The 14,580-nt window shown below is 43.7% G+C and overlaps 1 protein-coding gene across 1 annotated transcript in view; it reads left to right on the top strand.

Moving 5' to 3' along the window:
* The first annotated feature begins 1,304 nt into the window (after positions 1–1,304).
* Positions 1,305–14,580, top strand: part of SLC6A17 (solute carrier family 6 member 17) — a 62,774-nt gene continuing 49,498 nt past the window's right edge. Inside the window, exon 1 of the mRNA XM_069090409.1 lies at positions 1,305–1,948. The gene's annotated coding sequence lies outside the window, so the exon portion shown is untranslated. The remainder of the gene's footprint in view (positions 1,949–14,580) is intronic.

Below are 14,580 nucleotides of genomic sequence, written 5' to 3'. Positions count from 1 at the left end.
TTCTCAATTCAGTCAATTATGCTTCCTATATTTCTTTAAGGATCTTATGCAGATGAGTGACCAGGAACAAAAGTATGAATGAAGTCTGTGCCCTGGAGGCACATTCCTCATCTAGCTGGCCTCTTCCAGACTCTATTGAGTAATTCAACCCTCAGCCCAGATCTGTTGTAGAGAAAGTCTATTTTGCCTTCCGTTTTACATTTCCGTGTCTCTATCTTTTAGTTCCTAAAGACCTCAGGTTTTTTCTAGACTCTCCTAGGCACAACTTTTTAAGCCTCACCCTAAACAAGTAAAGGTGGTACCCCACTATCACCTCTATTTTACATATGAGGAAAACTGGCTCCGGGAGGTTTTGACTTTGCCTTTGTCACCCACCAAGTAAGTGAAAGAGGCAGGATTCAAAAGCAGGTTTTCCTGACCAAGTGCCCAACTATTGTGACCTAACTTCACTACCATCAAAAGGTTTAGGCTTTTGTTGGAAAGAGGAGAAATGGACTCATGAAAAGTTTAAGTACATTCAAAGGAATGGTGGTGGTTGTTGTTGTTCAATCGTGTTGTTCAATCGTGGGTCACTCTCCCTAACCCCATGGACAATATAGCTCGCTAGGCGCTTCTAAACTCCGTTAAGGAATGATACAGATCTTAAGTGCTTTATGTTTGGAGGGAGGAGAGATCACCTGCTATTAGGATGCCTGGGGGAAGGCAGTAAGGAAAAGTATTTGATTTGGTCGTTAAAGCTTTGGTACTGTTTCTATATAGGTGAAGAAAGTAGAGGAGGGAAAGGGGCATTCAGGGCCTAGGGAGAGAGAGGAGAGCAGAGGCAAGGAGCTGAGAAAGTACAAATCACTTTAAGGGGATTGTGAATACTCCAGTTTGGCTAGAGAGGAGGGATTTTGTGTAAGTCTGGGAAGTCCAGGGCCAGGAAATAGAAGGCTACCTCTCCTGCAGGGCTTTGATCAATGAGGCACAGGATCTGAACCATAGCCTGCTCTCTCTGGAGGCCTAGGAAGCCTCAGATGTAGAGATAGCCTTGCTGGCACCTGCCGGATGTATGTGTACTCAGGCGGTCCTTGGTGAGTGCTTGCAGGGACAACCATCTAAAGTGTCGTGAATGTATTCCTGTTGCTGAGAAAGGAAGGCCCACAGCTATTGGCCTCAGCTCGGGCATCCATCCTCACAGATGGATACTAGGGCACCCCTCCTCTCTTCCCACTCCTCAGGCCCCTGTCCTCATCCGAGCTCCATCTACAGCACGCGTGCCTCTCCCATTGACGCGGGACTGCGAGTGAGTCAAGCTTGCGTCACGAGCTCAGCGGAAAGAGTGGCCTTCCGGAAAACCAGGGACAGTACAAAGTGCCGCTGTCCCCCGTGCTGATAGGGGCATCCAGACACGGTGCCAGGGCGCAGGGCAGGGCTGAGTTGAGCTGAGCAAAGCACCGGGCGAGCACCACCGGATTAGGTATCCTCACGTCGGCGCTGGTGGGGAGGAGGGAACCGAGTGCTTGCAGGGACAACCTCTCCATCACCGCCGCCGCCACCTCCATCACCATTTTCAGGCTCTTTGCCCCAGTGGCGACTTTGAGGCAGGGCCACCCCAAGCGAGCCTCCACCAGCCCTGTGCAGCAGCCCCTGGAGCAGCGGGCCCAGGATAGTTTGACTGAGGCGGATTGGCAGTCCTGAGCACGAAGAGCGAAGTGAGGGGGCCGGAGGGGGGCGGGGGTGCTTGTCGCGTGCGCCGGCGCGCGCAGCTCCTCCTGGAAACGCAGCCCCGGGCTCTGGGCAGTCTTCCTAGCGCCGTGCTGCACCCAGACTGTCGGGTGTCTGGACACGGGTGTGAGTGAGCGTGAGCTCGGAGCTGGGGACCCAGGACTCAACTAGGATCTCAGCTGCCCCGGCTGTGCTGGGTGCTAGCCACCAGGGCGGAGGCTCCACGGAGTCCACAGGACAGGTGAGTTGATGGCCGCGGCGCTGTGCTCCTCCCTTCTTCCTTCCCCTCCCGGCACCGACTGTCCTCGGGGCTGGATCGGGCATTTTTCTGAAGTCGGTAGCCTTTGCAAGTCTCTCCCTTTGCAACTTTCCCTGTGGGCCGTAGCATGGTCCCATTCACTGTTTTTCGCCAGCCCATAACTCCACCTTCTCCCGCAAGGAAAGCCCAGGGTACATTTTTTCCCCCAGCCCTTTTCTCTGAATCTGACCAGTCAGGCCTGGGAATGGAAATGCAGGAAGCCCTCTCCCCAATCTAGGTGCCAGGCTTTTCGGGCTGCGGTCCCTCTACAGCTGCTGCCACTTTTGTTGCCTGGTTACCGAGCTGACCATTCTCTAAGGGCAGAGCACGGAAGCACTCTCTGGGGCGGGGTGGGGGGGGGGGGGGAGTGTCGAGGACGCCTGGGTTCCCTAAGGAGCCTGGAGAGGGAAGCTAAAATTGCCCAGGCCCAAGGGCAGGACCGTAGGACCCAGGAACCTGCTGAGATCCAGGGGCTCACTTCAGCACAAAGAGGTTGCTTCTGAGGTTGCACCTCCCTGGATGGGAGGGACTCTGGCTTCTCTGAAACACGAGGGCTGCTGGCCCCAAACCATAGGGACCTCGGCTTCAGCCTCTCGGCCTCAGATCCATTTGACCTTGAACACCACATTGGCAAGGGGAACTGAAGGCTCGCCACTATGATGAATATTTAATGCTTAGCCCCAGAGTTTAGCCCTTCATGAATTCAGAGCAGGGATCTACTCTCATGGGGAATTTTTATTTGTGAAAGGTTTGTGATTGATGTGGTGAGGAGTTTTGGGGTGAGTGACTTTTATGCTATTTTAAAATGTAACTACAATTGGGTTCTTCCCGTAACTCCAGGAGTAGCTCAGAGGTTTGACTGATTTGGAAATTAGACCTGCTGTTTCTTTTTAGAAGGCCAAACTTATCAAGTCCAAGCTGCTTTATAGTGCAGTGAACATCCTGAAATCCCAGTGGCAAGGACCTTCTTTGACTCTTTCACTGTTGGGTGTGTGTTTGTGTTTTTAAATTTGTCCCAGATTTTCTCATGTGGCCCCAGCTCTTCTTTAAGCATTATATCTTTAGGGCCTTTGTTTAGAGAACTATTACCAGAACTATTCAAAGATGGCATTCAACCCATAGGCTTGAAGAAGGGTAAGGCAGTGGACAGAAAGGAAGGTGGCAAGAGTTGGGATGGTACTGAAAGAGAGAGATTTTATTTTTAAGAGACTTCCTATGTTGAGAAGAACTTCAAAAGCTTAAAAATATGTTCAGGACACAGAAAGAAAGCTTCAAGAATGTGGAAATAGGCTCTCTGGTTATCAGATGACAGGGTGAAGTAGTTTTGCTGTTTTTAGCCTACTTGGCTTCTAGTATGAATGTATGAATGAAAAAAAGCCTTCAGGTTATATGTTTGATTGTCCTTGACAACTTCCCCTTCAGTTTCTGACTCCTCAGTTGACTTGCATCTTTAATGGCCAAGTGAGTTACATTTTACCAGATTCCCGTGGCTTAACACAGTGTGTGACTCAGTGTGTAAGCCAAATTGTGCCCACTAGTTCTGATTAGAGTGAGTTTGTTTACCCTGAGTCACACTCAGTCATGTGCCCAGCCTTTGTGTGTGTGTGTGTGTGTGTGTGTGTGTGTGTGTGTGTGTGTGTGCTGAATGTAGCTATTTAGCAAAGATCACTCGTGACAGGGGAAATAGTGTCATCATTAAAGGCCAAAACTTCCAAAGGAGACCATGGGACTTGATTTGGGATGTTTCCCTAGAAGAGAATGCTGGGCACATCCTTAGGATTAGAGGCTACCAGACCACCAAGCAGTTTCCAGAGATTAGGGTCACTGTCTGGAGCGTAGCTACTAAGCAAATGTCTAGCTTGACCTGTGTGGTGTGTGTGTGTGTGTGTGTGTGTGTGTGTGTGTGTGTGTGTGTGTGAGATCTGCTTCTAACCTCAAAGAAACTCTCTTCTGTGGAGCTTTGCTAGCCATGATATGGAAAGAATGCAATCCTTATGCTGTTCCAAGGGTGGCAAAAGTAAAAATGCAGGATTTCCTATGGTTTGGAGGAAGGTCAATAACTGCATCAATGTGACCTATTTCTCCACCTTCAAGTCTTCCCAGGCAGATGCAGGTATCAGAGAAGGGTTGTGGTAAGAAAGAAGAGTCATTCACTCTGTATTGTTGGGGACTAGGGGTGGGGGGTGGGGGTGGGGGGTTAGACAACCCAATCTACCTGGGAAGGTCTGGATTCCCTCTAGAAATCATTAGGGTAAGAGACCCAACCCTGCCTTCCTTGTTCAAGTCTTTGACCCAGACCCCCCACTCAAGTCTCCTCTGGGACTCATTTAATGGCCCCCAACACTTTGACTGGGCTCTCTTTTCATCCTATTCTTTACTACTAGGAGACTAGGTTAAAGCTGCCAAGGAGAGAGAGGGGGTGTCTAAAGTGTTAGGATGGGAGGGTCCTAGGGAGGACATTTAGAATATTGGCTTTATTTTTGTATCAATAATATTCTTCCTGAAGGACCCTGGGCCTCCCTCGTTTCCTCCCTCACTGTGTCTGGACTTGATTCTCATTAATTAATCTGCATGTCCTTAGGGTCAGGAATCATGCATAGCACCGGGAAGAGGAAGTGCATGCCAAATTAAAGATACAGTGATGGGAAGGATGGGAGAGGCTATTTTTCTCTGGGGAACCCCTCTTCTCTTAATCCTCCATGCTTGACCCTTGGAGAGGAATCCTGATCTGGGAGGGAAGTAAGGAGGCAGCGAGAAGAAGATTCCCAGAAAACTGTATTCGTTTCCACCTTGTTCTACCCCCTATGTTCCCTGTAGTCCTTCCTCTCCAGTTTTGCCGCAGTAGGAAATTTCATCTCTAATCCTCTGTAAAGCTATTGAGATAAGCAATGGAAAAAATCTAAGGGGAGAAAGGATTTGGGCTCCTCAATGAGTTTCCCCATAATCCTGTCTGTTTATCACTCACTTCCAGACCAGGCTGCAGGTGTCCTCAAATAATCAGATGTCCTGCAAACACGACAGGCAAATGATGGGATGGAGAAAGGACCTATCAGATCAGGCACCCCGGGTTCTTTTGAAACCACTCTTTTTTTCCCTTGGCATCCCAATTGACTACAAATGAACCTTGGCAAAATGTGCTTTGGAAAGGGACTTTTGTTATTTCTTTATGGAATGGGCAAGATTCCCCTAAAGATAGTCATATGTTAGCCTGGTAATCCCTGGATGAACTTGAACTCTGAATTCTTTTTGGAGAGGGAAATGAACTGAAGGGACCTGAAATTTTGAAAACTCAGCCTGGGCACCTAGGCATTTCCCAAGACTGCTTAGGTGAGGTTTTTTTGGCCCAGACCTATGCCTAAAGATTCTGGGGATTTCAATAAATCACTATTTTTAAAAAGTGAATGACCCAGTGAAAGGAAAAGCGGGAAATGGGTATTTCAATGTTAACTAGAGATATCAGGCAGGATATAGGTGGTAGAAGTGGATGGGTATTCCCCTTTACATGGAGAATAGACAGAGAATAAAAATGCACAGCAATCTAGAACCTGAGGGACATTGTTTTTGGATTCAGATGTCTATGGCTCCAGAAAAATCAAGTCAATAAGCATTTATCAAACACTGTGTGCCAGGCCCTGGGCTGAGAGCTGGACACTCAGAGCAAAGTTAAATCCCAATTCTTGATACAGGACCTACCTTTGGTTGTCCCCTCTGCTTTTTCTCACCTCCTCCCCAGTGCCTACCAATTTTCTTCCCTCAAACTTTTTCTGAGTCAATAACAACCAAGAGCAGTTATGGAAGAATCAGAGGAGGTTTGAGACTGGTATGTGGTACAAGTGAAAGAACATTAGCTTTGGAGTTGGAAGTTCTACCGTATTGTCTGTAAAATTGATCAAGTCATTCCTCTTCTCTGAAACCTCAGTTTTCTCATCTGTACAAATGGGGAGGGGGTTGGGCTAAATAACCTTGATGATATCGTCCAGCTCAGTTCTATGATCTTATGATCCTGGATATTGTCCCTGAGAACTTCTGAGTCTGCATTATTAGGGCACAGCTCGCTCCTGGTGAGGGCCCCCAGTGTGTCAGATTTCTTTGTTGAGGGGAATGCGTGCCAAGAATTTTCAGCAGCTTGTGCTAACGACCCAGAACCCAAAGTAAAACTGATGATGCTCTAAGGGTGTTTATAAGCTGGTGCTGACATGTGTCACTGGGTGGAAGGCAGCTTCCTCCACATGTAGCCCACTCAGAGGAAGCCTAAGGAGAAGACACCCTTACTCCTCCCTCCCCAACTCTATTCATTCCTAGGACTGTGATATGATATTCCCAGGAAATGGACTCTTCATTTCTCTGAGAAATCACCAACACCAGCAGGAATAGGTCTTTTGGGTCACAGTCACTTTGTCATCTCTGACCAATCTGAAAAATATGACGGCATTTTCCTATAAGTGATATTGGATAATTATAAGATTCATCATCATTATCATCCCTCTATCAGGGTACAGCTAGTCCCCCTCCCCAATCCTTATCCCAACTAGGACACTGAAAACTTCTCAAGACCTTTACTTAATTTTGGAGTGGCCATTTTGTGGAGATGTGTTCATTTTAGCACATCCCACCTTCTCACCAAGATCTTCCTAGAGAGAAATTCCAGAACAGGGGAAACCTAGTCATTAAAAAAATAAGTGTTGAGTATTCACTGTATATAGAGAAAATGCATATATGGAAGGACATGCATGTGAAGAACATATATGTGTTTATACATTTGCATAATGCAAATTACATCTGTACTTAGCTGCAAAGATGTGTTGAGAAGATGCTAGAATGAAATTGCTAGCGCTATATGGGATTTGTCTAGGAAGACTTCCTGCAGTGGATAAGTTTTTAAATAGAATGAGTGGACTCCCTATTAGCTACTGAAACATGGGGCCCCAAAGTGTTTATTCTGTTGTCTTTTTGTGTAGATTGAAGGCCAAAGTAGGGCCACTTAAAGGGAAAAACTGATACTCTAGCTCTCAAGGCCCCAGATGATTCTTATCAGATGTAGTTGTCACCACTAGGATGTCACTTGATCTCATAGAATCCAATGCTGGAACTCATTTGAAAATAACAAGTTGCTTCTCCTACCCCCTCATCATTTCTAATTACTGGTTTAATTGAGTTTCTACTAGGTTCTGTGTTTCACTAATTTCTGCCTAGAAATGAATTTTCTACTGCCAACATTTTACCCTTTATTGTAATTTCTTAAATTTTAAGTTTGAAAAACTACAGACTTGCTGTACAAGGGATTAAGTGCTATGATATTAAAACTGTTTACCAAGGGAGTTGCAGCCAATGTTTGGTTTTGTACTTCTAGGATATGCTATTTCATATGTCCTTAACAAGGAAAATGATGTTTCTTACTTTTTTTTTGGCTTCGGATGAAGGTGAAGAAATGATGGTGTTCAGGGTACCTTCTCTTCCTCTGCTCATTGAACACGTGGTGCTGTTTAAGGTCCTGAAACCATGACTAGGGCACTCTGCTAGCCATTGGAATCCTGCCCTTTGAGTGATTGGAAGGGGTTCTCTTTTGGTCATTCTCAGGAAAGTGGCAGGACCCAATGTGAGAACATTGACATGGGAATAAAAAGATATGGTTTCACCAATAACTTGGTGAATAATATTTGTCCTGTAAATTGTTCTCTCATCTATGTATTTCATTCCCCACCTCCACCAAAAAGCCTTGATGAGAAAAGATACATATAATCCTCTCAGTTCATCTGGAAAAAAAAATATCAAGCAAGGAGTATGATTAAAGGTATCTGATAAATATTCCTTCAAGTGCTCTTCACTGGTCCATTGTATAACTCAGGTAATTGGACACCCACTGTTCCCTCCACCACCCTCTCAGAGTCAAGAGAAAACATTCATCTTAAGAAAATTCAGGTCAAAGGGTTTTGGGCAGATGCTCTGAGGGCCCATCTGTCAGCAGTAGGGATTGTCATACCAAATAAGAGAGGAATGGAGTATGTTAATTGGACTTGGTATTTTTCTTTTGCATTTGATTTTTTTAATGTCCTTATTCCAAATTGGAAGAATTATGTTGGTCCCCTGCCTGGAAATAGACACATGCTTCAAAGCAATTTAATAGAAAAATGTCATTATGGAGACTCGAAGGAAACCTAAACTTGTCTATTATCTGTTATTTCCAAACACTGAAGCTCTCCTGCTGTGAAGAGGACAAGGGTCAGGTTGAATATACATGTACGGACATCTCCTACCCTTCTGCTCCTTGCCGTCACCCCCATCTATGGGCCCAGGTCCTTCTCCCTTTACACCTATGTGCTACCCTGCTATGTATAGCTTCAGAGACCTGCATAAAGTGAAAGGGTAGAGATGTTTCCTGCAGGTGGGTTCTCAGTACCTGTTGGACACTTCAGTGCCTCCATGATCACATTAATGTAGATACACCTGCCACACTCCACCACTGTTGTAGATCGCAGCCTATCTGCATTTCCTCTTCGTGTCATTCTTTTACATAGTTCTGTAAATATTCCAAAGAAGACCCACTCATCTTGCTAGAGGCCTTCCTCTGGTTTTTTTTTTTTGGTTTTAATTTGTTTTATTTAGTATTTTATTTTTTCCCAGTTACATGTACAACCAATTTTTAACATTTTGTTTTTAAAATTTTGAGTTCTGAATTCTCTACCTTCCTCCCTCCCTCCCCATCCCACCCCTCATTGAGAAGGTAAGCAATTTGATATAGGTCATACCTGCATAGTTATGAAAACATTTCCACAATAGTCACATTGTGAAAGAAAACACAGACAAAAAAAAAACCTCAAGAAAAACAAAGTTTAAAAAAAGCATGTTTCAATTTGTATTCAGACACCATCATTTCTTTGGGGATTTTTCATCATAAGTCTTTCAGAGTTGTCTTGGATCATTGTATTGCTGAGAATAGCTAAATCATTCACAGCTGATCATCACACAATATTGCTGTGACTTTGTGCATAGTACATTTCATTTTACACTCCTCTGATTACTTTTAATACATTGTAGTTATTAGGCTGTCCTTCTATTGTCCCTCACTCATGACATGACAAGTCCACTGTACTATGGGCTTGATGATGACTTTTATGCCCCGATATTGTCAATATGCTGATGTGTCAACATACCTGCTGATGTTCATCATGTTTCTTTCCATTTTCTTTTGGGTTCTCTGGGAAAAAAATTTAGAGCATGATGTACTTTGATTCACAGCTATTTGGTATCAATGGGAGAATGTCAGTGTCAAAATAAATGGGCTTTTGTGATAGCAATTTACTTGGGATCTCCCAAGTAGATTGTATTAAATTTATTAATCGTATCAAATATATTTATGCTCAGACAAAAGAGGGGATATATAGGAGAGAAAATACTTCTCTTACCAGTGCCACCAGAGGACATGCACTTTTTCCACACAAAAGAATAGAGATGAGTTGATTAGGTCAAAAAGTTCTTTGTTCCTGTTCTCATTCACTTTTCCCAAGTCTATCTGCCTCCTTCCCTCTCTCTTCCTGGATACTCTCTCATCTCTGAATTTTCTTCTTTTATTGTTCTCCCTGCCTGTATAACTACTTCTCAGTCTCCTTTTAAGATCATCACCCATATCGTTCATCTAACTATACTTGTGTCACTAATGCTCAGTCCTGGACCCTCTTTTCTTCTTTCTCTCTTCTTTCTCTTGGTGACTTCCTCAGCTTCCATGGGTTCCAAGATCACCTCTATGCAGATTACTCCCAGATAAAGACATACAAGTTTAGTCCCTTCGGCTCCGACCCTGCGTCATCAATTGCCTACTGGCATCTTGAAATGGATGTCCCATAGGTATCTCAAACTCAACATATCCAAAACAGAACTCAATTTTCCACATTCCTCACACCTCTTTGTAACTTCCTTATCTCTGTTAAGGGCACCACTATCTTTCTAATCTCTCAGATGTGCAACCTTGAGGTCATCTTCAACTCCTCACACTTTCTTACCCCACAAATCGAATCAGGTGCCAAGTCTTGTCAGTTTTACCTCCCCATTTCCCGTATCTATCCGCTGCCTTACTTTAGATTTTCATTGCCTCTCTCCTGAAATGTTGTAATATTCTCCTCATTGGTCTCTCTCCTTTGAGTCTCTCTTCTTTCTGACCCATCCTCCACAGGGGTGCCAAAGTGATTTTCCCCAGAGCACAGATCTGATTATGTCATTTTCATTTTCAACAAATGTCAGTGACCACCTATTACCTCTATGAAAGGTACTAACCCCTCTGTTTAGCATAGAAAGCCCTTTAAAACCTAGTCCTAATGTGACTTTCAAGTTCTATTATGTACCGTGCCTCTTCACCCACTCTGTGGTCCAGACAAATTAACCTTCTTGCTTTTCTTTACCCAGTACACCCATTTCATATTTTCATGTAAATATAGTAAATAGTTCTTGAAGTAAACAGGGTTAAGTGACTTGCCCAGGGTCCACACAGCTAGTAAGTGTCTGAGGTTGGATTTGAACTCAGGTCTTCCTGACTCCAGGGTTGACACTCTATCCTCATTTGAAGGAAATGAGAGATTCAAGCAGGAAGAGCTAAGTGCGCCCCAAATAGACCCCTAACATGCTAAGTTGTAGATGAGTTATGGATTTGTATGGGTGGAGGAATTTCCCTACACAATTGTATTCATGGACCTGTACCTCCCTACTAGATTTGTTAAGCAGTGGCTTGTTCATTAATTCATTCATCATTTTTCTACATGTAAACATGGTAGGAGGTGATAAGGGAGATACAAACACAAATAAGGCATGAATCATACCCTCATGGAGTTTGCAATTTAGTGGGGGGGGGGGAATAAGACAAGTACACAAATAACTAGAAAACAGTAGAACTTGTAAATGCATAAAAGAAATATGAATCAAGATCTGAAGAGGAAGACAATTTTTGATTAGAGAATCAGAGAAAGCTCAATGGAGAAGACAGTAAGCAGCAGTGACAGAATTGGGCTTCTTAACTCCTGGAGGACAATTTTGCTAAGTGCACAAAGGTGGTTAGGATGACAAAATGCTTTCAGAAGAAATAATGGGGTATGTGTGGGTGAGGGGAAAGGATCAGGTCCTACAAAATCTATGGAGATAAAGAAGCAATGGTTCAATTGATCCATTTGCTTATTATATACATACATATATGTAAATATGTGTGTATATATACATACACACATATAACGTGTGTGTGTGTGTGTGCAGCTTGGTGGCACAATGGATAGTGTCAACCCTGGAGTCAGGAAGACCTGAGTTCAAATCCAACCTTAGACACTTACTAGCTGTGTGACCCCAGGCAAATCACTTAACCCTGTTTACCTCAGTTTCTCATCTGTAAAATGAACTGTAGAAGAAAATGGCAAACCACTCCATCATCTTTTCCAAGAAAATATATGTGTGGATGGGGGGTGGTGAGAGACAGAGAGACAGACAGACAGACAGACAGAGACAGAGACAGAGAGAGATAGAGACAGAGAGACACAGAGAGAGATAGATACAGAGAGAGAGAGAGAGACAGAGAGACAGAGAGTGAGAGAGAACCTACCATGCTCCAGAAGCTATTCTTCTATGCTATTTTAGAACTGAAGGCAGAATATACATCTAATGCATAACAGGGAATAGTTAAAAATGAAGTTGATATGGGACATAGAGTTAGATAATATAGAACCTTCATCTTAGGTAGACCTCAGTTAACTTTTTAAAGGGCTTTCTCATCCATTAAGTTCCCCAATCCTTTCAACACAGTGAGTCCATTATTATCAGATGAGGATCTCTTTAGACTGAGGAAAAATTTGGTCTGTGAGACCTAAGGACCTCCCCACACATAGGCCAAGGTTGCTGTAGAGAACAAGAAGCTGTGTTTGTCTGTTTAAGCCCCCAGAGAGCTTTTCAGCCCTACTTCTTTGCTGCAAGGAGTAATGTGGGGAGGGAAGGCTGTGATTCAAATTCCATTACAAGACTCAGGCCACTCTCCAAAGGTGGGAGCAGAAGAAGCCACAAATATGTGTTAAGTGACAAACATTGCTAAGTCATCCAGGGATCCATGAGAGGGAAGATTTATGCCTACTATTGGTCAGCAGCTTTAAGAAAACTAATGAAAATTTGAACTGGTTGAATATACTAATAATAGCCTATTGTTGTTATTCAGTCATTTCAGTCATGTTTAGCTCCTCGTGGCCCCACTGGGAGTTTTCTTGGAAAAATACTGGAGTGGTTTGCCATTTCTTTTTTTCAGCTCATTTTACAAAGGAAGAAACAGAGGCAAACAGGGTTAAATTACTTGCCCAGGATCATACAGCTAGTATCTGAGGCCAGATTTGAACTCAGGAAGAGGAGTCTTCCTGAAATCTGACACTCTACTGTACCACCCAGCTGTCCCAATAGTGTGTATTACATATACACATGGGCATGTTATATAATCATATGTGTTTATGTATGTATGTGTGCACTTGTGTGTGTGGCATTGTGCATAGAACTATTACTTGATCCTCACAATAGTCCTATGGGAGGGGGGAAATATATAAATAAGTGTTGCTGTTAACCTCATTTTACAAATGAGGAAACTGAGGCCCAGAGAGGTTGTGTCGTGGCTCAAAGTCACACAATTATTAATTGAGTCAAGGCTTATACCTCTGTATTTTCACTCATAGTACAGTGGAAAGGACAGTGGATCAAAAATGAATGATGTGAGCTCATATCTCATATACGTATTCCCTGTGTAATTTCAGGCAAGTGAACGAATCTCTTTGGGCCTCAATGTTTCCAGTTGTAAAATGAGGGGATTGTACTGGGTGATCTTAGAGGTACTTTCCAGCTCAAAGCCTATGATCTAATGACTCCAAGTTGAATGTTCTTTATTACACTACAATATACTGTCCCTACCACATACTGTGGACTTATTAACTGTTTGTTGAAATGACTAAAGTTGGTTTGACTGATGGATCTTGGAATGACAGCAAGATAGAGGAAAAGAGCCCTGGATTTGGCTTTAGGAGACATGCATGTATGTGCCGGTTCTGTGCTCACATAGTAGGGCCTCAGACAGATCACTGGACCTTCTCTGGCCTCAGTTTCCTAAACTGTAAAATGAGGGGGGTTATACAAGGTAACTCCTACCTGTAGATTGACCTGATTTAAGCTCCTTTCATGTAATAGAAGTTCTGGGGTTGTTAGAAGGGCAAGTTTAAGTTCCAGCCACACCAAGGGTGTAGCAGAGCCAGTTCTATCCAGCCTTGTCAGAAGCAGTTGCTAAATTTTCAGTGAGAGAATTTACATCTTGAAAATCAGCAGACCACAAATAAGATCTTGGTTTGTTGTTTTGTTGGTTTCTAGACTTAAGAAAGTGATAGAGAAATGTTAATAATGGAGATTAAATGTAAAACTTAAATTAATTTCAATTAACATTTTCAATTTAATTAAACTTGTATGCATTTCATGCATACGTTTTCCAACAGTTGTTAAATACTTACTGGAACCCCCTACCCTATGCCACATTGGAAAGCTGTCAGTTCACCTCCATATTAAAGGTCCCAAGGTCTACATCCTCTCCCTCTCCTCTGACAAATATTCTTGAAATAATCTTCAATACTTGGAACTGTGTGTTGGGCATTCTGTTGTTTATTGCCCCAATTCACAGGGGATTTTGAAGGCTTCAGGTTAACATGATAACAATGGAAAGAATACTAGAATTTGGAGTCAGATGACCTCAATTCCACTTACCACCTGTGTGACGTTGGGCAAATCATATTATCTCTGACCTTCATTTACTCAGCTGTAAAAAGCTGGGGTTCCCCTGGATGCTCTCCAAGGTCCCTTCCAACTCTATCTAATGCCATGATCCCTCCTTGAAGCTCATATTTTGTAGGATTTGGGGCTGGAAGAGCATCTTGTGTAATCCCTCTGATTGACAGATAAGGAAACTGAGGACTATGTCCCAGGTCACACAAGTAGCAAGCAGCTGAGGGTCAAACCCAGGACTTCTGATTCACAAATCCAGTTCTGTTTCTATTCATCAATTTCAGTACTATTACAACCGTCTATCAGTGCCCATGTAATTTCCAAATGCTCCTAAGTCATGCAGACCCTCAGTAGGGGCCATTCACACCTGGTCTTTGTCAACAACTTCAAGGACAAAGTTCTGAATGATCAGGGCTATCTTAGGGAAAGTGACATTATTAGCTGTCAGGATTTTAGAGCAAGGGGAAGGCTGACATCAGGGGAATCTGTCTGGCCTCATCAAAGATGGTGACTGTCTACACTTTCAGTTGGTCTGCTCAATTAAAAAATAGCAAGCATCTCTCCTCCCCTCCACCTTTCTGTGTGCACTGCAGCCCAGGATCAGCAGGAAGAGACCCTAGAAACCATCACCAGCATCCTAGTGACTGTTCTGAGCTTTCCGGATATGACTCAGCTCCCAAAGACCCCCCTCCCTCCACCTCCCTGGGCTTACACAGTCAAACAGAGGGTTCCTAAACAGAGCTGGGAATAGGACTTTGAGATCAGCCATTCTCTGCTGTTTGAGTCAGCCCTCTACGTAAAATGGCAAA

The sequence above is a fragment of the Petaurus breviceps genome, unplaced genomic scaffold, assembly GCF_028583685.1.
Source record: "Petaurus breviceps papuanus isolate PSGF00001 unplaced genomic scaffold, PetGlider_PUasm1.0 186, whole genome shotgun sequence".
In the NCBI taxonomy this organism is placed as follows: domain Eukaryota; kingdom Metazoa; phylum Chordata; class Mammalia; order Diprotodontia; family Petauridae; genus Petaurus; species Petaurus breviceps.
The sequence above is the reverse complement of the archived record's forward strand: the minus strand, read 5'-3'. Positions and strand labels throughout refer to the sequence as shown.